Source organism: Lithobates pipiens, unplaced genomic scaffold, assembly GCF_037356315.1.
Source record: "Lithobates pipiens isolate NorthernLeopardFrog02 unplaced genomic scaffold, aLitPip1_a1.2 Scaffold_22, whole genome shotgun sequence".
In the NCBI taxonomy this organism is placed as follows: Eukaryota; Metazoa; Chordata; class Amphibia; order Anura; family Ranidae; genus Lithobates; species Lithobates pipiens.
In genome coordinates, this window is record NW_027507784.1 from 328,466,972 (window position 1) to 328,492,271 (window position 25,300).

The window sequence follows — 25,300 nt, forward strand, 5'->3', positions numbered from 1 at the left end:
ATTTAGAAAATCCCAAAATGTTGGGTTGTTGCCAGAATAGGAATAGAGAAGTCTTCTAATGACACTGATAACCAGGGATTCCCTCACACTACCCGTTTTGTCTATAGGACAGGAAGTAAAAGGAAAATCACACCAATGGGACAATCAAAATGGCAACAAAATAACTGACAGGGGTTATAACCCTCCCTTGCAACGTTTTTTTTTTTTTTTTTTTTTTTTGCGCATTTAGTTCTACTACTTTATTACTTATTGGGGTAGCTCTAGAGTATTGAACTTTGGAGACACCGGATCTGGTGACAAACAAGGATTCCCTCACTGCGGGGGGATTTCCTCTCATTTCCTGTTTTGGCTATTGAACAGGAAGTGAAGGGAAATCTCCTCAATAAGACAAAAGCTGTAAAAGAAGAAGAAATAACTGACAAAGGTCTCAATATTCCCTTAATCCAGGTGTGGCATCCAGCCCTGTTGTAGATAACCTTAGACCCTGGCAGTCTGTGGCTGTATGAAGCTGAACACTGTACTTAGTGGTACTTGCAGAGAATGCAGTAGACCTACGACCGGTGCATTCATCCCTGAACGCACAAGCCCCGAACAAAAAGTAAGTAAGACTTGGTACTTGTTCAGCCATAGTTTGCCATAGACGTCAGCAGGGCTGGGCACAGAATCCATTCTCCCCCAGCACACTAAAACACCGCAAGGGATGCACTGCAGCTACGTGGCGCTGTGTGCGAGGGACCTTAAATGCTATATTTTATATATGGGGTGTTCCCAGATCTCACACACATATAATATCTGATAATTATATTGCTGTATAAAAAGGAAGCCGATATTCGAAACAGGAAAAAATAAAAATAAAATACTAAAAACATTTCTGGAAACATATTCCCCTTTAGGCACATTCCACTATTGCATTTGAACAATGAGCCAACAATTGTACCCAGCATTAGCAACTGCAGGAGATGTGTCATACGTTCCATTGTTACCATGTCACTTTTGGGCACAGGGTGACTGAGAAAATATATCTTGGATTACTAAAATGGGACAGTAATATTTATCCACAATATCTCCCTGGATATATGTAAAGGCTATTCTTGGTTTGTTTGATTCTGAACTCAACATGTTAGCTGAGAGAGCTGATCACATTGGCCTCTAGAACTGGGTAGGAGCCCGGACCCTTTTCAGATGCTGCACTCCACGTATGCAAAATCTTGAGGCTTCTCAGTGTAAAATACGCTAATGATACCCATCAATGGGAGACTGGAGCCTCAGACGATGCATACAACTGCCTTGATGAAATTAACTTCACCATAGAAGCCCTCATCATGTCTGAGGTCACTTATCAACATCAGAGCCCATTACAGCACCCCATCATATCAGAGTCCCCTGATACCAGAACCCGCCCCCCCCCCATCACATCAGAGATTTTCCCATTATGCAAGAGGTCCCGAGTCACATTAGAGCACCCCCATCATATCAGTGTTCCCTGATCATGTCAGAAGTCACCCATCACATCAGAGTGCCCCACATCCAATTAAAGTAGGGTAACCAGAGGTCCCTGATTTCTGGGGACAGTCCCCAGATTGAGGACATTGTCTCTGGAGCCCGTCTGTCCCCGGATTTGTCCCTGGATTCAGGGTCTATCCTGGGCGGGTGCATCGCAAGCTGGGGCCGAGCGCCGCCGGATTATACAGAGCGGGGATCTCCCACTTACTCAGCTGTCAGACAAAGTCCTGCCTCCTGGGCCTTGACCTTTGATAGGCATCACTGGTGACAACTAGCATAAGAGGCGGGACTTTGTCTGAGGGCAGCGTCCGTGCGGGGTAAACAGGAGAGCATCACTCTGTATGATCCGTCTCGTCTCCTCTCCTCACTCGCTATGCGCTGATCACAGTTATGGCCGAGTTGAGGGGCACTGAACAGGCCACACTAGTGAGGCTGCATTGATGGACACTGGTGAGTATAATACATTCTTCAAATGTGTTTTAAAATGCATGGTTTTCCCTTTCTGGAACAAGAAAAAAAAAAAAATTACGTGGTTGGGCTGTTAATGCATAGTAGTCCATTATGCTTTACCTTTGCAGGGAATGAAAGAGGAAGTAAACCCATCAGTAGCCCATTATGTGTCACTAACCTGACACAGGAGCCAGCGAAGTCACCGATGTCCCCTGTAGTCCGGAGCATCCATCTTCTTGGTGGGTCTCGCTGCTGTCATTCGGCGAAGCGGCATATTCGCCGTTGACTGTGCCACGCTCAGTGCACCTGCGCGCCGTAGACGGCGGTGCCTGCCTTTTGGCAAATATCTCCTAAACCGTGTTGGTTTAGGAGATATTTCTTGGACCTACAGGTAAGCCTTAATCTAGGCTTACCTGTAGGTCAAAGTGGTTTGTAAGGGTTTATAACCACTTTAAATTAATGCTATGGGGCTGGTATGAAATAATTTCCAGAAATAACCTATACATCATACAGTCATTCCATAAACACATACGTCTAGCAAAGTCATCATTTGAGATAAATATGCTTATAAAATAAGAGAGAGAGAATTTCATTTTAAAAATCTGGTCACCTTACATTAAATGTCACCAATCATGTCAGAATTCTCCATGACCACAAGGTCCCCCTTGAGTCCTTCCTATCCAGGGGAAGCTGGATCTCATTGCTGGCAGTCCGGTTGAGAAACACTGCCCTATGTTATAATAAATACATCCTTCCAGTCCTCAGGAAGGATGTACTGGAACTGGAGAGGGTCCAGAGAAGGGCAACAAATCTAATAAAGGGTCTGGAGGATATTAGTTATTAGTTATGAAGAAAGGTTGTGAGCACTGAACTTATTCTCCATGGAGAAGAGACGCTCGAGAGGGAAGATGATTTCAATGTACAAATACCGTACTGGTGACCCCACAAAACATTTTCGCGGAAGGGAGTTTAAAAACAATCATGGCCATTCACTAAAATTAGAAGAAAAGCTATTTCACCTTAAAGCGGTAGTAAACCTGCAAATTATTATTATTTTTTTAAACCTGCAAAGCAAAAGGCATAATGAGCTAGTATGCACCGCATACTAGCTCATTATGAAATACTTACCTTAGAACGAGGCCCCGACATCTGGCCCGTCTCTTCCGGATATCGTCACTCCCGCGCATGCGCGCGGGAGATTTCAGTCCGGCCGGACGAGCGCTGCCGGATTTTCACGGCGAGAACCCCCTTGTGCGCATGCGTCGCTGCAGTCAGCGGCGCATACCGAGGGGAATATCTCCTAAACCGTACAGGTTTAGGAGATATTTTTTTTACCTACAGGTAAGCCTTATTATAGGCTTTCCTGTAGGTAAAAGTTAAAAAAAATTGACCATACAACCACTTTAAACTACATAGAGGGTTCTTTACTGTAAAGCGGTAAGAATATGGAATTCCCTTCCACAGGCGGTGGTCTCAGCGGGGGGGCATCAATATAGTTTTAAAAAAACTATTAGATAAGCACCTGAATGACCACAACATACAGGGATATACAATGTAATACTGACATATAATCACACACATAGCTTGGACTTGATGGTGTCTTTTTTTCCAACCTCACCTACTATGCAACAGAAAAAAAATAAAAAGGTTACACCCAAGCACTTAAATGCCTCTCCACGTCTAAAAAATGTTGAGCCCTACCCACATAACAATGTAAACACGTGCATCTAGGGCGCCTACGAATGAAAGCGACGATTGCACTACACAGGTACATATCGCCACGCATGCAGGAGTGAAAGCAATAGTTCTAGCCCCATTATTCACAGTAAACTCTAAACTGGTGACCCGTACGGGCTTTAAAGTGGTTGTAAACCCTTTACATCACTTTTTTCTACAGGTAAGCCCATAATTAGGCTTACCCGTAGCTACACTGGATATCTCCTAAACCTGCACTGTTTAGGAGATATCCCCTGTATCTGCCGATGTCATTGGCACATGCCCACCGAAGCAATGGCGGCACGTGCCGTTGCTTCAGTTAGACTGTGCTGTTGCCGTCGGCTCCCGCGAGCATGTGCAACGTCATCACAGCTCCGGCCAATCATAGCACCGGAGCCCGCTATACTCTGGATTAACTCCGGGAGCGATGTCGGGCGCCGGAGTCCGGTACAAGGAAGCCCACACACGGTCATCATCGTACCTTGGCTGTCGAAAAATCAGACAGACTTTAGATTTAGAACAGGTTTCAAATCTTTCCGACGGAGTCCAGTCGAAAAATCAGTTTGTGTGTATGCTAGTCCGACGGACGAAAACCGATGCTAGGGCAGCTATTGGCTATGAACTGCCTTATTCTAGTCCGGTCATACGTCATCATGGTCGAATCCCTCAGACTTTGGTGTGATTGTGTGTAGACAAGTCCGATTAGACGGAAGTCCGTCGAAAAGTCCGGTCGTGTGTACACGCCATTAGAGTTCAAAAAATGTGCTGCTTGACATGTTGGGTATCTATTTACTCGGTGCAACCTCATCTTTGTACCAAAAATTGTGAAATATATTTTTGTTTATGTGCCCTAAAATTTACTTTTACGCTTACATTAATCGTTGTACTAATATTGTCTGACATAAAAGAAAAAGAAAAGATAATAAAAGCGGAACTACCAATACTTTATTCTGTTTTTAGAAACTAATGTTTGAGGGTTTTAAGTAATCTTCAGACCTAAAATGCATTTTAAAATGTGTGCAAAAAAAAAATAAAAAAAAAAAATGCATAAACCTTGCAGTGAAAAAAATTAAACTCCTTGATTTTGCTTGAATTTTTTTTTTTATAACTAGGTGACATCTCTTGGGAATTGGATTTAAATCAAGGGTGTGGCAGTCTTTTATAGACTGATAATGCTTTTGTAATCAAAAGTTTTGAATTTAATGGATAAAAATAAATAAATTATTATAAAAATAATAATAAATAGTAATAATAATTTTGCTCTGTCTGTGTTTTGCAGAACTCTCTCTGTCATCTGAGCTTTCACCGTCACAAGTAATTTGCCTGGAAAGTGTCATCCTGAGTTCTCGGATGAGTCGTCCTCGCGGTAGGGTGCGGCCGAGCTCGACCGATAATTGTTCAGGACACCGCGGTGACGTCTGCTTTCCAAAAATAACAGACGGCATGACTTGATGTAACACTCTACAGCTTCAAAGAGCACCTGCCGGGGTCATTTGCCTATATGTGCGAGAACATATGAGGTCAGCAGCTTATCAGTCGTCCTCTTGTCACCCACATAACGCATATGTGCAGCAGCAACGCACATGCCGCACGTATGCGCCCATGGACGGCCAAGTGCACTAAGACCCCTTTCACACGAGGGAGCGTTTTTTCCAGGATCTACAGCACTAAAAATAGCGCCTGAACACCCAGAAAGAGCCGCTGCTGTGTCTCCAATGTGAAAGCCCCGAGGGCTTTTACACTGGAGCGGTGCACTGGCAGGACAGTTTAAGAAAAAAAAAAAAAAAAAATGAAAAAAGTCCTGCCAGCAGCATCTTTGAAGTGGTGTAAAACCCCTTATCTGGACATGCACAAAACACAGGGGGTACAGTAATTCTTCTCCTTCACTGATGGGCACTGATGAGGAGGCAAGAGGTGCCAAGTATAAGAAGGCTGATAGGTAGTACCAATATGCAGCACTGATATGGACGCCGATAGGCTGCATTGATGAGGAGGCACTAATATGCAGCACTGATGGGCACCAGTAGGAAGCACTGATAAGCGGCACTGGTGAGCATCGCTAATGGGGCTGCATTGATAATCAATGCACCGATTATCAGTGCAGACCCCCACCCCCATCGGGAAAGATGCTTATTGTCTCTCCTCTACTCACATGCTGTCGCCACTAACAGGCACTTCCTATTTACACTGCGATGAGCTGTGATTGGACACAGCTGATAACATGGTAAAGAGCCTACATCATAGGCTCTTTACTGTGATTGGAGATGCGACATGTCCAAGCGCACCACAGATGGATGCGCTGCGCGCCCCCAGGTGGCGTACACGAGCGGCTTGTTGTGAAGGACATCATATGACGTCTAGTCAGAACAATTAATCCCCCGCTCAGCTGTCATTTCCCTATAGGCTGGGTGTGGCGGGATGTGGTTAAGTCATTAACTCCCTCCAAGAGCCACTCACACTGCTTGTATCAGGGCTGGGGACTCTCGGGGGGACTTTTGCGGGACATTTTCAGGAAGCAGTGTACAGCCCCCTGCAGGCCCCTCCCACCAGTCATGATCTGCCTGCATTGCATAGAGAAGCGCAGAGACCCAGTGATGATGTCACTGGTACTAAAATAAGGTATGTAATGACAACAGGAAGGTTTTATTTAAAGCCAAGCCAATTAAAACGTCAGCTTGAAGTCTCTTTAATGATCACTTGTGTCTCCAGCAGTCAGTGACACGGATAATATCACAGCTCTCCCGTGTCCCACAGTGCCATGCGTCATCCTCCCGTCCTCTCCCAGCAGATAATTCTAATTACCAGCCTTGGCACTGATGCCAGGAAATAAAGCGCCACTTCTTCCTCGGCAGATCAGCGTCCATATTGTCAGATCTCAGAACAGCGGCAGAGAAGTCTACGTCCACCTCCAAAAAAAATAAAAACTCAGCTCAAATGTTGTGAGCCGAGGGCTGCGATTGGGTAATATGTAGAGATCGAACTTCTAAGGCTCATTCACAACTGCAGCTATGCCACCACCTTTCTACAAAGTGATTGATCTGTGCTTTTCAGAGGGCATAGAAAAGGTGGTGGGGGAGGCGATACATCTCACCTCCTCAATGTTTTCTTTAATCCTCAAAAAGCTCACCCACCTTGCCACAACACAGAGCAATTGCAGTGGGCCCATTGGGTTGCATTTGGCAGCAATGCCAAGGCAGCAACCCTTAGGTTAAATGGACAGTCATTGGTGGTAAAACCACAGTTCAACAACTTTTACAAATGTCCAGTTTTTATTGTCAAAGCTTAACCACTTGACCCCCAGGAGATTTACCCCCACCCCCCCTTCAAGATTGGCGGGTGCTGGAGTAGCCTGTACCCGCTGATAGGGGTTCAGGTGTTTTTTTCACCTGAAACCCTTCAACTCCTTCAGATCCACGCTATAGCAGAATGATGCCTACAGCGTGGCGGGAGGAGGATCAACTTTGCCGGGAGGCCGTCAATAGATGTCCTTCCCTTTGCACGCTCCCTGTGCCCCTGCAGTGATCACAGAGACTTGGGTGATCACAGATCACCCTTACCACGTGATCAGCTGTCAGCCAATGGCAGCTGATCACGTGATGTAAACAGAAGATCGGTAATGGTTTTTACGCTGTCGGCGTAAGGAGAAAAAAAAAGCAGATTACCAGCTTTAGTGCAAGGGACAAAGGTCCCAAAAAGGAAGAGGTGAAGCCGCCTCATCTGTGCCCACCAATACCACCTTCCAGTGCCACCTGGCAGTGCCCACACAGTGCCACGAATCAATGCACAAGTGCCAGCAATCAGTGCCACCTATTAATGCCCACCAGTGGTGCCAATCAGTCTAAAAAAGCAGTACAGCGCAAGTTAACATAAACAACACAATCCAAATGAGACAAAAAATAAAAATGTAACACAGAAACAGTCCATGCTCTTCATTTAAAATTATCCTGAGATAATCAACCGAGCCCAGCAAGTGTTCAGTGAAATTGGTGATATATGGATAAAAAAAAAATTAAAAAAATATAATAAAAAAAGGGTGACTTGTGACAACCTCCACCACCGAGAATATTGGTCGCTCACCTCAAGCGATGGATCCCCCCCGAGTAAAATCAGTGCCTCATTCGTGCCATCCAGCAGTGCTGCCTATTAGTGTCACCTACCAGTGCCTTTCCCTGCCACCCACCAATGCCACCCAGTGTCATCTATTAGTGCCCATCAGCATAAATAAATTAAGGAGAAAAATTACTCGTTTGCATAATTTATTAACAAAATATAAAACAATTTAGCTTTTTTTTTTTTAAACATTTGTGATTTTTTTTATTTTTTTTAACAAAAAATAAAAACCCCAGAGACGATCAAATAGCACCAAAAGAAAGCTCTATTTGTGGGGAAAAAAAAAAAAAAAAAAAAGATAAAAATTTAATTTCAGTACAGTGTTGAATGACCGCGCAATTGTCATTCAAAGTGCTACAGCGCTGAAAGATGAAAATTGGCCTGGGCAGGAGGGGGGGTTTAAGTGAACAAGCTGAAGTTAGAAGCCGATTGGCCGCCACGCACAGCTGCACCAGCTTCTGAGTGCTCCAGTCTTAGTAAATCTCCCCCATTATCTATGTGTATATACAAGTCCTGTATAATAATAATAATAATAATAATAATAATAATAATAATAATCTTCTAAAGTTGCGGAGAGGCCAGAGCACAATCACCCAACGCCTCCGTCTCCCTCCTTCACCCGTTTACAATTAGGAGTGGATTTCCTGCCAGGCGGCGTTGGCCAGTGGGGAGGATCGAGGGGGGGGGGGGGGGTAGGGGGGGGTCTGAAAGGTCTGCTTGTTCCGAATATGTTTATATACGAAGCAGCCAAGTGTTCCTCTCACCACACCCCTATGGATGGAAACTACACGGCCGCACCTACATGATTCATCCACAAAGCAATGCGTGCGTTTTTTTTTCTCCTACAAAGGAAGCAGAGTAAAATGTGAATTGCATTTAATGGAAGGGGAAGAGTTCACATGACAATTATCTGTGATAAAGTGCTCTTTAACACTCTAGACCTAAACAATTTATTCTATTTGTAGCCAACCAGACAAGCCCTTAGGGCCGGTTCACACCAGAATCGCACCGGAACGCAGTGCATGTTACTATGCGTTCCCCTGTAGTCGATTTTCAGCCCATTTGTTTGCGGTCTCAGCCAATGAGGAGCGAGCCCCATCTCGCTGGATCGAGATGAGGCTCAAGTAAGTATTGGCGGGGGGGGGGGGGGGTAGGGAGTTTTACTTTCATGTAGAGCAGTGGTCTCCAAAAATGCAGCCTTTTTCTTGCCTTTATCTGGCCCGTCAGGGGTCTATTCCTCCCACTGATGACACGACTGACACTGGGTCCCTATTCCTCCCTATGATGACCACGATGGGCCACTATTTCTCCTCCTAATACCAAATGTGGTGATATTTACTCCCAAATATGCCAGGAAAATTTTAATCCCACTGGTCAAAGTCCGGCCCTCCTAGAGCCTGAAGGACAATAAACCGGCCCTTTGTTTAAACAGTTTGGAGACCCCCTGATGTAGAGAAGGCAAGAAGGTAAAAACCATTGAGCCTTTAGTCCTCATTTCACCCTAGGGGAGGAAGCATTATTGGCAGGATCACCGGGTGTAAAACGAAGGCTGACAAAAAAGAAAATGAACGCAGTCAGCACATCTCAAGGACGGGCAAACTGCAATATATTACTTTTTTGAGTTTAGATATAGGTGAGCTCAGACCTGAACCTTAGGTACAATGTCTGTGCAGTACTACTGAGGAGGAAGCAGTCAATCCTGTTTATCTAATATGGCCGTCCTAAATAATTAATTACATACAACCTTAATAGAGTCATGATGCAGTGATATTATGTAATTTATGTAATGTAATATGGCCGCCCTACATATTTCAAATATCTCATTATATAAACCCTTCAAGGGGTTGTAAAGGTTAGCGATTAAAGTGGGGTTCCACCCTAAAGTGGAACCTCCGCTGATCGGAACACTCCCCCCCCCGGGGTCACAATTGGCACCTTTCAGGGGGGAGGGGGGGGTGGAGATACCTGTCAAAGACAGGTATTTACACCCACTTCCGGGCATAGACTCCTGTGGGAGTCTACGCCATTTCCTGCCCTGCCGCTCTGTCTGCTGGGACACACACGGGTCTCAGAGACAGCACGGAGAATTCCTATTGCGCTGCGCGACTCGCGCATGCGCAGTAGGGAACCGGGAAGTGAAGCCGATTCGCTTCACTTCCTGATTCCCTCACCTAGAATGGTGGTGGCAGCAGCTGTAGTATTTATAGCTGCTGGCTTTTAATATTTTTTTTTTTGGTGGAATCCCTCTTTTAAATATATATCATATTATACTTACCTGTGCTGTGTAATGGTTTTGCACAGAGCAGCCCTGGTCCTCCTCTTCTGGTGTCCCGCCACCACACCTGGCCCCTCCCCTTTATCAGGTGACCCCACGGAGAGCCGTGCGGGCCTGCTCCCAAGTCCCTCTGCTACGTCCATGTGACACAGACAGCGTCACAACGCCAATGATGACAGAGGCAGCGGCTGCGCTGCTTGTGAACATTGCTGGAAAAAAAAAGAAGGGGGGGGGTGGACTCTGGGGGCAGCTGCGGCAAAGAAGGTTTTTCACCTTAGAATGCATTAAAGCGTTTTTTTTTCCCCTCCCTAGGTTAACAAATTTGATCCTGTTCCCTGTAATAAGCACGTTATACACCACAGTGCTCGTGTTGTGCAATTTGGCCCCCTGTAACACCTAAAAAACCTGGCTGATCCTGCCAGTTTCTACCCTCTGCTCCACGGTGTATTATGGCTGCTGAGCCCTGACACCGTGGTCAGCCTCTGTTATACTCCGTTCTACTGTCCTTTTCTCCTCCCTCCATTCCTGCCTGTCGACTCCTGTGTCAGGGTCCACCCCCTCCTGCTGCAATGACATTTTATAGTTCATACAATCCTTGTCTCCTACAGGTGTGTGTGTGTGTGTGTGTGTCCCGAACGGCGCTCCGAGATAAGATAAGGGACGGCTTATTTTAAGCCGCCACACACACACGGAAACATATCCTTAGGAGGGATTGTAAAAAAACACTATCTTTATGCTCAAAAAAAAGTCCAAAATCCATACACGTCCACTGTAGGGCATCGGCTTTGAAGCTGCGAGGCTTCACTTCCTGTTTCCCCTACTTGAGATGCCGGTGTTCCGTTGGAATCGGCAACCCGTCAGATTAGGTAGCGGAAGTGAAGTTCCATCAGCTGCGCATGCATTCCACCGCTACCAGGTTTTCTAATCTGACAGAACACTTGCAGTCAGAAGGCGGCAGCGGACATCTTACTACACCCAGCTACGTCTTGAATTTCATAGTAATTTTGGCAATAAAGTGAGCGTATATAAATAAATATGGCATATTGACACCTGTGATGCTGTTTGGATGTTCAATTTTGAAAGCCTAAAAGGTTTAGTGCTGAGCAGTGTGGGGTGTACCAACATGGCCTCCGCCACCTTCCTACTGCTGACATCCAGCTTCTTTCAAAATGTAACATGAAAACAGCATCACAGAGGTCAACATGTTATATTTTTTATATTTGCATTTATTTATTATTATAATAGTTTATTGCTAAAATTACACTGAAATTCAAGACGTAGCTGGCAGGGTGGATTTATTTAAATCAAGTCGATTTAAATCATGATTTAAGTCACAAGTAAAAAGGCTCCATATATATATCAACTCCATTTAAATCATAAATTTTTTAAGAGCAGCTGTCATCTGTCCCGCAGCCGCTCCTCCTCTGACCCGCCGACAGTCCCATTCACTTTAATGGGACGGCTGGTGATGTGGCAGTGACCCAACAAGGTGAGGGACGTGGCGGCAGCGGGTGAGTGGATGCCCAATAACAGGCACTGCCATGATGGATCTGAAATGACAGGTGCTCTTTAAATGTAAGGACTTATTCTTGCTGGTAGTTAGAATCTTTAATATTTGAAAACAAAATGAAGGTTTCCTATTTAGAATAATAAGCTGTCAGGTTAGTAAAACAGCGATATCAGAACCAATTCAGTCATACAGTTTGTAGTGTACATAGATTTGCAAAAACAATGGGATAAAGGAATATTCCTGAATTTTGTTTTATCTCATGGTTACTGTGAAATTGTGTGAATGCATCAATGCCGTGCATGTTACCTCAGCTTGCAGAGCTTGGATTCATTGAAAGATTTTTTTTTTTTACATTTATTTTCTTTAAAAAATCCTCTATTTTTAGTCACCCTGGTAGCTAGGTGTAGCAAGATGTCTGCTGCCTTCTTCTGATTGCAGGTTTTCTGTCAGATTACCAAACCTGGTAGCGGTGGAACCAGTGTTAAATTTTGGCAGCAAATTTTGATTTAGTTTTAGCCTTATACACACGGTCGAACTGTTTGACGTACTTAGTGCGTCATACAATCCGACGGACAATCCGTCGTACTTTCCACTGAACGGACTTGACCACACACGGATACACAAACAGTCCGTCGAAAGCTTGCGCGATGACGTGTACAGCACGTACGACGGGACTAGAAATAGGAAGTCCAAAACACAGCAAAGCACCCTTCCGCCGTGTAAATCCTTTCTGGGCATGCGCCATCCTTAGTCCGTCGAACTAGCATACTGACGACCGTATTGTCCGCTGAAACCAAAGTACGACGGACAGATTTTTGGAAAATCCGAAATTCTTAGTACTCCGGACTGCACGCTGAAAAAAAGTCCGCTGAAGCCCACCCACGAGCGGATTGTCCGCTGAAATGCGTTTCAACGGACTAAATACGTCAAACAGTTCGACCCTGTGTACGCGGCATTAGTCTTAGGACCAAAATGGCATTATTAGTCTTCTGCAATTGTTTTAGTTTTAGTCGTATTTAGTCGGCTAAATCTCCAGTACATTTTAGTCGACCAAAATTAATTTTAGTCGTCTAAAATCTAATAGGTGTAATTCAATTTTAATTCATTACTTAACATTTCTCTACAATTTCAAATCTCATTATATACTGCTGGAGTGAAAAATCGAATATGTTATTTATTATGGCATTGAGGTATGAACATGCACTACAGACCAATGTTAATTTTTTATTCAAATTTCAATTTAGTTTTAGTCTTAGTCTTTTGACTAAAATGCCATTTTAGTTAACTAAAATAATATTCATTTAATTGACTAAAATGTTTTAGTTGACAAAATTAACACTGGGTGGAACGCATGCGCAGCTGATGGAACGTCACTCGAGTTATGTAATCCGACAGGTCGCCGATTCTGACGGAGTAACGGCTCCTGGACCAGGGTGGCCAACCATCAGTAAATTTATGGACAGCTTGTAAAAATCTGTAATTTTTACAACTGTCTGTAAATATCAGGGGCTAATAATTTGTCATGCTGTGTTGACTTTTTTTAAGTGTAAACCAGACAAATTAATTTTTATAGGTATTGTCCACATTTCCAGATGGTCTTTGAACTGACCCCCAAACCCCCCCCCCCCCAAAGAATCCCACTTTCCTAGGCGGATGCAGCATCTGTCCCCCCGCCAGCTCTAACATTGAGAAATGAGCGCTCAAACACCGCCGATTGTTCGGTTCTCTGAGCTCAGAGAGCAGAGAGCTGGTGACTGTCAGTCAGAAGGAATAGGAATGTTTTTTGTTTTAATCAGAATTTAGTGTCACATTAACCACTTCAGCCCTGGAAGGATTTACCCACTTCCTGACCAGGCCATTTTTTTGCAATACGGCACTCCATCGCTTTAACTGACAAATGCGCAGTCGTGTGACGCTGCAATCCAAAAAAAAATTTAGGTCCTTTTTGTCCCACAAATAGAGCTCTCTTGTTGGTATTTGATCACCTCTGCGGAAATTAAAAAAAAAAAAAAAAAACACACACACACACTTATTCATCGGTTTAATCGATTTAGGCCAGTATGTATTCTGCCACTTTTTTTGGTAAAAATCGCAATAAGCATATACTGATTGGTTTGCTCAAAAGTAAATCGCATCGACAAAATAGAGGACAGATTTATGGCATTTTTTTTTTTTTTTACTAGTAATGGCAGCGATCGGTGATTTTTAGCTGGATTGCAGCAGACATTCGGACACCCAACTGACTTTTTAGACACTTTTTTGGGAACCAGTGACGCGATTACAGTAATCAGTGCACTGTTACTGTATAATGACACTGGCAGGTAAAGGGTTAACATCAGGGGCGATCAATGGGTTAAATGACAGTTTGGGGGACTGTATGACTGGGGAAACAGGCAGATCCCTATTCTGTCACTGCGGGGGGAACGATCGCTGATTGGCTCCCCCACCCATTGGCCAATGGGAGCGTGCATGTGCCCACAAAAGCCAGTTCACGAGCTGACGTACACCTACAGCGATTTGCGGGAACGAGCCAACCTGCCGCAGTATAATGACAGCGGCTGGTCGGCAAGCAGTTAATAGACCCATGATGCAGCCATTTTAAATTTAAAGGAGGAACTTCACCACACTCCTGCTTTTTTTATTCTGTATCTGCTCTTGCCTGTGATCCAGGGTTGTCCTCAAGTCACCTGCTGGAGCAAATACATTGTTGAACCGGCTGTCTAAACCGGGTTCTGTGGCCAGCCCCTGATGACGTACAGTTGGGTCCGCCCACCACCTGCTGTGTCCCTGCCCCTTCTGCCTGCCTCCTGGGATATTTACATCACATATAGCAGGAGCAGGGACACAGTGGGTGGTGGGCAGACCCAGCTGCATGTCATCAGGGGCCGACTGCAGAACCCAGAACAGACGGCAGACTCCCGATACAAAAAACGATCATTGTCAAGTGGCACAAAAATAATTTCTGATGTGCAAACACTGAGAATTTTTTATTTTTTTTTTAATAGCAAATTCAAACCTTCTTCAACTGCAAAGTCGAACGCACAGATTAAGGTAACCTACCACTGACAGTTCACATATTTATGGATCTACATTTCTAGCTATATGGCAGGGGTGGAGGTAGGTTGCACTGATCCATTTGATCATTTCTGTGATTGAAAGATTGCACTGTGTATGTCCAACCCTATCAACTAGCTGCTGCTCCTCTGTATTTAACCACCTTTCCTACCGGGCACTTAAACCCCCTTCCTGCCCAGGCCAATTTTCAGCTTTTAGCACTGTCGCTCCTTGAATGACAATTGTGCGATCATGCTACACTGTAACCAAAATTACATTTTTATGAAACCAACAAATATCAGAAAATGGTGTTTAAGTGGTTAAACTTTTTTCACTTACACAATCTATTTCATTGAAAATTGTTACAATGTTTATACTTTTTTTTTTTTCCTCCTTCCTTTCGACTGCTGTGGCTTCAGAAGAGCAGAGAATTCTTTGCATAGAAAGAATTGTGAAACACTTTAGACAAGATTGTGATAACGATTCTTGACGATTAATTGTGCAACTCTAATTTTTATCATTTTTTTCCACACAAATGGAGCTCTATTTTGGTGGTATTTAATCACTGCTGGGTTTATTTATTTTTTATTTATTTTTTAACAAGAAAAAAAAAAAATAAAAAAAAAAACGGTTTCATAGTTTGTTATAAAATTTTAAAAACAGGCAATTTTTCTCCTTCATTGATATGCACTGATGAGACTGCACTAATCACAGTCTCCTGTCATAAAAATTGGACGCGGGGAAACCCACATCCAATTTGCATCAGTGTGAACCCAGCCTTATGCCCTGTACACACGGTCGGACTTTCCGACGGAAAATGTGCGATCAGATCTTGTGTGGGATCCAGACTTTTTCCGTCGGAATTTCCAACACAAAGTTTGAGAGCAGGACCTAAAATTTTCCGACAACAAAATCCGATTGTTTAAATTCCGGTCGTGCGTAGACAATTCCGACAGACAAAGTGCTACACATGCTCAGAATAAAATTATTAGACGAAAGCTGTGTACAGGGCATAATAGTGTGTATGGGGCTTTAGGCCCCTAATGCCATGTACACACGACCGGACTTTGACAGCAAAGATCCCGAATCCATCTGACAATTCGATCGTGTGTGGGCTTCATCGGACCTTTTCTGTCCAAAAATCTGACAGACTTTAGAAATGGAACATGTTTCAAATCTTTCCGCTGAAACCAATTCCGACTGAGAAAACCGCTCATCTGTGTGCAGGTCCGACAGACCAACAACGACACAAGGGCAGCTATTGGCAGCTGGCTATTTTCTAGTCCCATCGTACGTCATCGCGTTAAAGGATAGGACTTTGGTGTGACTGCGTGTAGGCAAATTAGTTTTAGCGGAACTCCGTCAGAGTTCATTCCGACGGAAAGTCTGGTCGTGTGTACACGGCATTACACACAGATGAACTGATTGGGTCCGCCAGTCAATTTTTCAGGAGGACCCAATCAAACCATCCATTGCCCTCTATGGATGTCTGTTGACACCCGCCAACATCTGATCCGATCCTGTCCTCTAAAAAACAGACATGGGGATAACGGCCTTTTACGGACAGTTGCAAAAATTACTGGATTTTACAAACGGTTTGTAAATTAACTGAAAATTGGCAACCCTGCCCATTAGGGAGATTTTGCTTCTTGTCCCATAACCAAAACGGGAAGTGAGAGCAAGCCTTTCCAAAATGAGGGAATCCTGGTGTGTCATCAGAACTAGCATCCCCATTGGAAGATTGCCTCTATTACTTTTCTGGCGACAACCCAAAGTTTGCGATTTTCTTTTACTTTCAGTTTTAATGAGAACAGTAAACAGAGCAAATAGAGAGGGTGACTCTCCCTAAGGGGGACACAGACAGCAATAAAAGAAAAACGATAGATACTCTCATCCCTCTGCATGCTATCCAAAGCTTAAAAAAATAAAAATAAATTAATTACAGCGTTCAACATCTGCCGCCCAGCTGCCACAGTCACATGACCCGTAATCATGATGGAGCAGCGGGAAGACAGCTACCATGCCTGTGCACACTCTTCTTATACAACTGTACCATAATTAATCTGTATACACCAGGAAGGCCGCAATAATCTGTTCTTATATAAGCGAAGTTTTAGAGGTCATTGTCATGGAGAGACGAGCTGGTATATGTCAGATACACCAGAAGTCATTATAAACCACATGCAACGCCAGAGATCCTTCAGTTGCTGGAGGACTACAGGTTCCAGCATGACCTACAGGTTCTCATCCTGAATTTAAATTTTGCAGACCCCGAGGCTGAGGTCCAACGTTTGCTAAAATGCATTATTTGACCCAAATACATAATAAAGACATTAACCACTTCAGTCCTGGGCACTTTCCCCACTACCTGCCCAGGCCAATTTTCAGCTTTCAGCACTGTCGCACTTTGAAGGACAATTGCGCGCTCATGCAACACTGTACCCAAACTAAATTTTGTTCCCACAAATAGAATTTCTTTTGGTGGTATCTGATCACTAATGAGTTTTCTCCTTCACTGACGGGCACTGATGAGGTGGCACCAATGAGTCGGCACTGATAGGTACTTACGAGTGGCACTGATAGGCAGCAATAGGTGGCACTGATGGACACTGATAGATGGCACTGGCAGAGTACTGATGGTCACTAATTGGCAACATTTATGGGCATTGATTGGCATCCCTGGTGGTCATCAGTGGTGGACATCCCTGGTGGTCCTGGGTGGGCATCCACAGGGGTCTGCACTGATAACCAATCAGCGCAGAACCCCCCTGCTGATAGGCCCTCCTCTACTTGCATCTGTCAGATGCAAGTGAGGAAAATCAATACACAGCTCTCCCTGTTTGCACCGTGATCAGCTGTGATTGGATACAGCTGATCACGTGGTAAAGAGTCTCCCTCAGGGATTCTTTACAGAGATCGATGTGTCAGACCGACATGACGCACTGCATGCCCCCACGGGCGCACGCCGGCTATTATCCTGAAAGACGCCATATGACGTCCAGTCAGGATAACTGAACCACCGCCTGTCCGTCATTCTGCTATAGGCTGGGTGGGAGGTGTCTCACCCTCAGTCCCTAAACTTTCATAATTAGGCCTTGTCTACATTGGTTGCCCACAAGATCCAAGTCTGATAGTGCTTTACCAGAAGATCCAAGGCTGATAGTCCTGGGGCCCGACATTTCATGAAACACAAGTCCCTGGGCCCAACACTTCTTAGTTGTGAGTCCAGGGGGCCCGACACATAATATTGGGCCCAGCAGTTCTCTGCTACAAGTCTCAGGGCCCGGTGGTTTTTTTCCAATGTCTGATGTTACCTCATATATTGCCACAAAACATTTTCTGCCACTCCAGTCTTTACAAACAAGGCCCAGACATTGTAAGGATGAAGTATTAAATATGGAGGAAAGGGATGTAAACACAGGATTGCCACCATGGCAACCAAATTCTTGCTTACATTTTCCCAAACAACGAGGCCTAAAATGGTCTGTTGTGGCCCTTTCTACCTCGGAAATGAAGTAATGTACACGGGACATTAAAGCCTCTCCTGAACGACTTGACAGATTGTAACCGACGTTTAAAAACGTCCATTTTGCTGCATTTGCATTTAGAAGTGTTTTTTTTTTTTTTTTTTAAATAGTCAAAAATGTATCTCCATTAACCACTTAACAACCGGCCCATAGCCGTATGACGGCTACAGGGCGGTTGTTTAACTCTGGGAGGCCGTCATGACGTCCTCCCAGAATTCCGCTCTCGCACGCCCCCTGGGGCGCGCGCTCGAGAGCATCCGTGACCGACGGGTCCACAGGACCCGGCGCATCACGGATGAGGGCCGCTCATCGCGGCCGTTTACCACGTGATCGCTCCGTCAAATGACGCCGGTTCCTCCCTCCCCCTCTCTGTACCGATCGGAACAGCGGAGGGGGAAGAGATTGGTGTCAGCAGCGATGTGGGCTGCATCTGCAGTGCCCACATCGGTGCTCACCGAAAACGAACCCCTCAATTCCCTGCCATTCCCTGCAATACCCTGCAACACCCACCAATACCCTGCAACACCATACTCTGAGATACCCAGCCATACTCGGTGATACCCTGCAATACCCAGCCATAGACATCCCCCCCCTCCTCCCGCCGCTTCTACCGACTCGCCAATACGATCAAAGCTAGAATCTTTTTTTTTTTTCCTCAGGCTTCCCAGCTTAGAGGTGAGATGCGGGGTCTTATTGACCCCATATCTCACTGTAAAGAGGACCTGTCATGCCATATTCCTATTACAAGGGATGTTTACATTCCTTGTAATAGGAATAAAAGTGATCAAAAAATTTATTTTTGGGGAAAAAAAATGTCAAACTAAAATAAAGTAAAATGAACAATACATTTTTTATTTTTTTTTTTAAAGCGCCCCTGTCCCCATGTGCTCGCATGCAGAAGCGAACACATACCTAAGTCCCGCCCACATATGAAAACGGTGTTCAAACCACACATGTGAGGTATCGCTGCGAACGTTAGAGTGAGAGCAATAATTCTAGCCCTAGACCTCCTCTGTAACTCAAAACATAACCAGTAAAAAAAAAAAATTTAAAATCGTCGCCTATGGGGATTTTTAAGTAGCGACGTTTGGCGCCATTCCACGAGCGTGTGCAATTTTGAAGAGTGACATGTTAGGTATCTATTTACTCAGCGTAACTTCATCTTTCACATTATGCAAAAAAGTAACTTTACTGTGTTTTTTTTTTAGCACAAAACTGTTTTTTTTTCAAAAAAAAAAGCATTCAAAAAATTGCTGCGCAAATACCGTGCGAGATAAAAAGTTGCAACGACCACCATTGTATTCTCCAGGGTGTTTGCTAAAAAAAAACATATATAATGTTTTGGGATTCTATGTAATTTTCTAGCAAATAAATGATGATTTTTACATGTAGGAGAGAAATGTCAGAATTGTCCTGGGTGCTCCAGAACGCCTGATGGTGCTCCCTGCATGTTGGGCCTCTGTATGTGGCCACGCTGTGTAAAAGTCTCACACACGTGGTATCGCCATACTAGGGAGTAATAGCAGAATGTGTTTTGGGGTGTAATTTGTGGTATGCATATGCTGTGTGTGAGAAATAAACTGATAATTTGACAATTTTGTGTAAAAAAAAAAAAAAAATATCTTGATTTTGCAAAGAATTGTGGGAAAAAATTACAACTTCAAAAAAACTCATCATGCCTCTTACTAAATATCTTGGAATGTCTTCTTTCCAAAAAGGGGTCATTTGTACTTTTATGGCATGTTAGGGTCTCAAAAATTGAAATAGGCCATCAGTACTTCAGGTGTGATCAATTTTCAGATATTGGCACCATAGCTTGTGGACTCTATAACTTTCACAAAGACCAAATAATATCCACCAATTTGTACTTATTTTTACCAAAGATATGTAGTAGTATAACTTTTGGCCAAAATTTATGAAGAAAAAATTACTAATCTGCTAAATTTTATAACAGAAACAAGAAAAATTAATTTTTTTTTTTTTTTTTTTTTTTTTACAGAATTTTCTGCATTTTTCCTTTCACAGCACAAAAAATAAAAAACCGAGCGGTGATTAAATACCACCAAAAGAAAGCTCCATTTGTGTGAAAAAAGGACAAAAATTTCATATAGGTCCAGTGTTGCATGACTGAGTAAGGCCGCGTACACACGGGCGGACTGTCTGTCCAACTTAGTCCGCTGAAACGTGTTTCAGCGGACAGTCCGCTCGTGTGTGGGCTTCAGCGGACTTTTTCAGCGGACTAAGTCTTTCGGAATTTCCGTAATATTGTCCGTCCAACTTTGGTTTCAGCGGACAGTCCGCTCGTGAGTAGGCAAGTTGGACGGACTAAGTATGGCGCATGCTCAGAAAGGATTTACACGGCCGAAGGTTGCATTGCAGTGTATTGGACGTCGTATTTCTAGTCCCATCGTACGTGCTGTACACGTCATCGCGCAAGCTTTCAGCGGACTGTCTGTTCATCGTGTGTGGTCAAGTCCGTTCATTCAAAAGTAGGACGGACTGTCTGTCTGTCGGATTGTCTGACGGACTTAGTTGGCCAGACAGTCCGCCCGTGTGTACGCGGCTTAACTGTCATTCAAAATGTGAGAGCACCGAAAGCTGAAAATTGGTCTGGTTATTAAGGGTGTTTAAGTGCCCAGTGGTCAAAAACACCTGTAAACTAAAAACGCGAGTTACCGCGTGTACACGCGGTTACAGGCATTTGGTCGTTTCAAATGCCTCTGAATATCCGTCCTGAACGCATTTATTTTGCTTTCCAAAAAATGCTTTTAAAGCGGGATTCCACCCTAAAGTGGAACCTCCGCTGATCGGAACCCCCCCCCCCCCCTCCGGTGTCACAATTGACACCTTTCAGGGGGGAGGGGGGTGGAGATACCTGTCAAAGACAGGTATTTTCACCCACTTCCGGGCATAGACTCCCACGGGAGTCTACGCCATTTCCTGCCCTGCCGCGCTGTCTGCTGGGACACACACGGGTCCCAGTGACAGCGCGAAGATTTCCTATTGCGCTGCGCGGCTCTCGCATTCGCAGAAGGGAACCGGGAAGTGAAGCCGATTCGCTTTACTTCCTGATTCCCTCACCTCGAATGGCGGCGGCAGCAGCCGAGGCCCGAGCGGTCGATCGGCCTCGGCATCGCTGGACCCCGGGACAGGTGAGTGTCCATTTATTAAAAGTCAGCAGCTGTAGTATTTATAGCTGCTGGCTTTTAATATATTTTTTTTGGGCGGAATCCCTCTTTAAACTCAACTGCCTAGAAAGGACTATAAACGACCCTGTGTACATGTACTGATAAGATAACATGGAGGAGTTTTCAGGGGGTAGCTGGAAAAAAAAAAACGCCAAACTGCTCCTAAAACGTCCATTTACCAACAGCAGTGTACATGAAGCCTAAAGACACCTGGCTGTCTCAGATATCAATCCTTTACCTAAAACAAACATGCTGTCAATTGTGTCAGAATTCCTCACCTCTATACCTGTTCCAGGTCTGGGACTCCTGAAACCCTAAAGCCAAGACATCAGCACAATAGCCAGCTATGACAGTTTTTCTTCAAAAGGCTTATGTACTAAAAGCACACTAATGAGAATACCCAGTTGCCCTTAGCAACCAGACTCCATGTTTTGTCATTCTAAACTCTAGAAAAAGACAGTCGGGTGCAGGCCGGTTTCTATTGGCAACGAGACATCTTTTTGTTGGTGTATTTTTAATTCATAAGCCCCCACATCTAGAATGGCAGTTCCCATAGATCTATGTGGCAAAGATCCTTTAAACTAGTTGCCGTAGGTAACAGAATTTTTTTATTTTTTTTTATTTTTTTAAATTAGACATTCTCAAGACAGTTTTTTTTTGGTCAGTGAGGATTGGACATTACAGAACGCCAAAAATGAAATGGCGAGATAACAGCAAGTTGCAGAGTCACCGAGCGCTCTCTTATCTCCCTTCTTTGCAATCGCCGTTATTACTTTGTTTAGGCTGAGACAAATTTAGGGTGATTAACATTTTCCTTTCAGCATCATCACATCAGAGTAATAATCGCCCCTTTACTCACTCCATTGTCTATATGTCAAGATGACATTACCACGAACAAATCGCTACTGGGACGCACGCAATTAAATCATTTCCTGGCTGGAAAAGTTCCCTTCCTAGGTTTATGGATAGTCCACACCTAAAGCTGCCCCGGGTCAGTCAGACGATCGAGTACGGTGAGACCACCCGTATGGCTTGTTCACACTGGCGGTGACTGGCAGCCTTCCAAACTGAATAATTGCTATTCACCAGGCACATAGAAGACAATTGTTTTCTATGTGGCCCATTCACACTGCAACTCTGCGTGGAGGTGATGTGTATCACTTTATCGTATCACACGGGGTGATGCTGCGACACACCACACTGCTGTGTGGCGACATGACTGAAGCGTCACTATGTACGCTTCAAATAAAAGGTTATAAAACGAGAAGAAAGTGACATCCTGAAATGCATGTCACACTGCCCCCTCACCACTGCTCCCTGCTGAGAAAAACTGATGTATTTAAAAAAATTAAAAAAAAAAAAAAAATGCATGTGACCAGGCATGCATTTTTTTTTTAAGGCTTTGTTGTGTCAAAGAGCCTTAAGGCCTTGTTTTAGCGTGCTTGGGGCCCTTCCACACCACAAGGTGTATAAAAACACACAAAAAACAAAACACATGCATTATGTGTTTTTGAACACACTGCGTTTTACTGCGCACTTTTTTATTCTTTTTTATTCTGTACAGGCCTCTTTTATAAGTGTGTTGTGCTAAAATGCATTTTTGTGTGTTGCGTAAAATTGTAAACATGTTGCATTTTTAGGGCCCTTTACAACGATCAGTTTTTCTTACGTTTTCACCTTACAAAAAGCAGAAGAAAAATACATGACCATGGAATCCTATGGAATGCTTCTCCCCAGTCAGTTGTGTTTTTTAAGTTCTCCATGCTGCAATTTTGGTGTGATAAAAAAAAAAAAAAAAAAAAACAGCCCACCACACTCACCAAAAACGCACCCCCCCCCTCATTGAAATTAATAGAAAAAAAGTGGCATTAAGGCATCAAAACTGCACCAGTGGTTGCGTTTTTGGTGCGTTTTTTTGAGTCACGTGTCCTTTTTTTTCCCACATGTGCAGGCTGATTTCAGGTAGCCACAAAACACACAGGAAATGCGGCTAAATGCATTTTTGCAACAGAGCAGGATGAAAGTAGCATTATGCAACACAGTTCTCTAATGTGAACAGGGCACATAGAAAAACTACCGTATTGTATTCTTTAGGTCCTTGCATTAAACGCAGGTCAGCGTACAAGGTGGGAGCGAGACCTTACACTATGTTTACACTACCCCGTACAGGAATACGCAGCAGTGGCTGCGTCACTTTCTACAATTTAGCGCATCACACTGCTTAGTTTTCTTCTTAACTTTGACATGTCACATAGTGACATGTCACTGCATAGCAGTTGCGCCGCCGTGCGGGATATCCAACGCGCATCAGAAAAACAAAGACACTGCATTTTAGCTCACCGTGCCGCACATAAAATGTACAAAAAATGCATATTAGTGTAAAGAAGTCCGTAGGGTGCCTCCAGAGTGCTGCTGATTGCGCATGTTTTGCATCAACAGGATATGCGCCGCCAGATGTGTATTACATGATCCTGGACTGGCGGTGGATGCAAAAAATTGACAAAACAGAAGCATTTTACTGTCATGTGATCAGTCATTTTTTGTCTTGCTGGTACCAATGATTCAAGATAATTGTATCCTTGCGATCAACTGTGACTATTGCATTCTGTAAATGCAGCTTTTCAATTTATTCTTCTATTGGGTAAACTTAGCGGACTTGTTTTTGTTTTAGCGCATTGTACAGCTTAGTTTTTTTTTTTTCCTTAACTTTATTTGACATGTCACATAGCGATGCCTCATTTCACTGCATAGCAGAGCGGAGCGGGACAACCAATGTGCATCAGAAAAAAGACGACATGCTGCATTTTAGCTCACAGTGATGCACATCAAGTGCGTAAAAATGCAGATCAGTGTAAACAAGCCCTAATGCCGCGTAAACACGACCGGACTTTCCCACAGAATTGGTCCGACAGAATTATTGCGTCGGATATTCCGATCGTTTGTCTTAAAAAAATTCCGACAGATCTAGAAATAGAACCCGAGTCAATTCCTATCGGGAAAACCGTTCGTCTGTATGCTGGTCAGACGGACTAAACACGACGCAAGGGCAGCTATTGGCTACTGAACTTCCTTTTCTAGTCTCGCTGTGCGTCATCACGTTCAAAACTAACAGACTTTCGTCCGTTTGTGTGTGGGCAAGTCCGTTCGGAAGTCCGTCGGGAATAAGGCTGAGCTCCGTTGTGTTCGCACACTCCACGTGCAGAGCCCGCCAGGAAGTCAGCGCAGCGCTAATCACAGGCAGTGAGACATTGCCCCGATGCACGGCTGCAGAGACCGGGAAACGTCTCTCTGCCTGTGATTAGCGCTGCGCCGACTTCCTGGCGGGCTCTGCGCGTGGAGTGTGCGAACACGCCGGAGCTCATACTTAGTCGGGAAGACCGTCAGACCTTTTCTGCCGGAAAGTCCAGTCGTGTGTACACGGCATAAGGGTGCCTTCAGAGTGCTGCTAATGGCGCATGCTTTTTGCGTCAACAGGATATGCGCAGTCAGATGATCCGAGATCCTGGCCTAGCGGTGGGCACAAAGTTGACAAAACTGAAGCGCTTTACAGCTGGTCATGTGATCTGTCGTTTTTTTTTCTTGTTGGTACCAATAGAGCGAGATAATTGTATCCTTGAGATCAACTGTGACTTTAGCATTCTGTAAATGCAGCTTTTCAATTCATTTCTACTGGGTGAACTTAGCAGACTTGTTTGTTTTTGTTTTCAACTTATGTATTAACATATGGAAATAATTATTATTATTATTATTATTAAAATATCAGATGACGCTGTTCGGAGAAAGGTATGCACTGATCACCAAATAACTGACATGCGTCTCATCTTAGGCGCAAATTAAGCATCGCTTGCGACAAACAGGCTCAATAGGGTATCAGTTGGTCAGCAGAGCTTGCAATCTAATGGTTCCATCTCCTATACTCCAGGATCCTGCTCCCCCTCCTCTGCTTCGACTCCTAGAACTTATTTTG

At 44.2% G+C, this 25,300-nt stretch overlaps 1 protein-coding gene across 1 annotated transcript in view; it reads right to left on the minus strand.

The window, feature by feature from the left end:
- TMBIM1 (transmembrane BAX inhibitor motif containing 1) overlaps positions 1-25,300 on the minus strand; it is a 118,058-nt gene that overhangs the window by 92,507 nt on the left and 251 nt on the right. The window lies entirely within an intron of this gene.